The sequence below is a fragment of the Pongo abelii genome, chromosome 10, assembly GCF_028885655.2.
Source record: "Pongo abelii isolate AG06213 chromosome 10, NHGRI_mPonAbe1-v2.0_pri, whole genome shotgun sequence".
NCBI lineage: Eukaryota > Metazoa > Chordata > Mammalia > Primates > Hominidae > Pongo > Pongo abelii.
Genome location: NC_071995.2, coordinates 95986284 through 95987787, shown reverse-complemented (window position 1 = coordinate 95987787; position 1504 = coordinate 95986284).

Genomic DNA, 1504 nt, shown 5'->3' with positions numbered 1-1504 from the left:
GTGATACAGTATGACAACTACGTACATGGCATTTACATTGTATTAGGTATTATAAGTAATCTAGAGGTGATTTAAAGTATATGGGAGGTACAAGTATATGACAAGTATATTATATTAAAATATTATAACATTTTATTTAAGGGACTCGAGTATCCTTGAATTGAGGTGTTTATCAATGGTCTTGTAACTAACACTCTGTGGACGCTAAGGGAAGACTGTATTAAATGACAATAAATATAAAAATAATTGTCATTTTAGAAAAAGATAGTATTTCTATGAAAGTAGTTAAGATAGACACTTGACCTTTAAATAATGTGGGGGTCAGGAGTGCCAACCCCCCATGAAGTCAAAAACTCAGGTGTAACTTTTGAGTGGCCAAAACTTAACTATCAATAGCCCACTATTGACCAAAAGACTTACCAATAACACAAATAATTGATTAACATATACTTTGTATGTTTTATATATATATATAATATACTGTGTTTTTATAATAAAGTAAGTGAGAAGAAAAAATATTATTAAGAAAATCATAACGAAGAGAAAATGTATTTACTGTTTATTAAGTGGAAGTGGATCACCATAAAGGTCTTCATACTTGTCTTCACATTGAGTAGGCCAAGAAGGTAGAAGAGGAAGGCTTGGTCATGCTATCTCAGGAGTGGCAGAAGTAGATGAAAATCTGCATACGAATGGACTTATGCAGCGCAAACCCATGTTGTTCAATGGTTAACTAATATATCCTTATCTATTATATTAAAATATTTCAATTTCTAAAAGGATATAGGTATCTGTGGTCTCTACTGCATGGTTATTGCAACATACACTTTTTTCCAGCTCATATTTTCTTTTTTCTAATTTCTAAAGTACATATAGCCTGAATAGGCTAGTTATTTCTGAATTTTTACTCAGTGTTAACAAAATTATGCACCATAGTAAGATTTATTCTTTTCCTTTTCATCCCACTTTCATCAGGGGAAACAAGAAATAAAATGGATTTTGAAAGAAAAGATACAAATTGATTGATATGCTAAGAACTTCAAGGGTTCGTGGGACAGGTAGGCATAGCATAAGGAACCTATTTTAGTTAAGCTCTTTGAGGGTCAAGGAATAGAGATTTTTTTTTTTTTTCTTACTCACCTTCACAAATGGTATAGTCATGTGTAAGAAAACACAAAGTAGGCCTGGTGCAGTGGCCCATGCCTGTAATCTCTGCACTTTCCAAGGCTGGGGCAGGAGGATTGCTTGAGGTCAAGAGTTCAATACTAGCCTGAGCAACATAGTGAGATCCCACCTCTATAAAAAAACAATTCTTTAAATGAGCTGGGCTTGGTGGTGCATGTCTATAGTCCCAGCTACTTGGGAGGCTGAGGTGAGAGAATCACTACAGCCCAGGAAATTGAGGCTGCAGTGAACCATGATCTCACCACTGCACTCCAGCTTGGGCAACAGAGCAAGATTTTGTATCATAAAAAAAAAAAAGAAAAAGAAAAAAGAAAGAAAA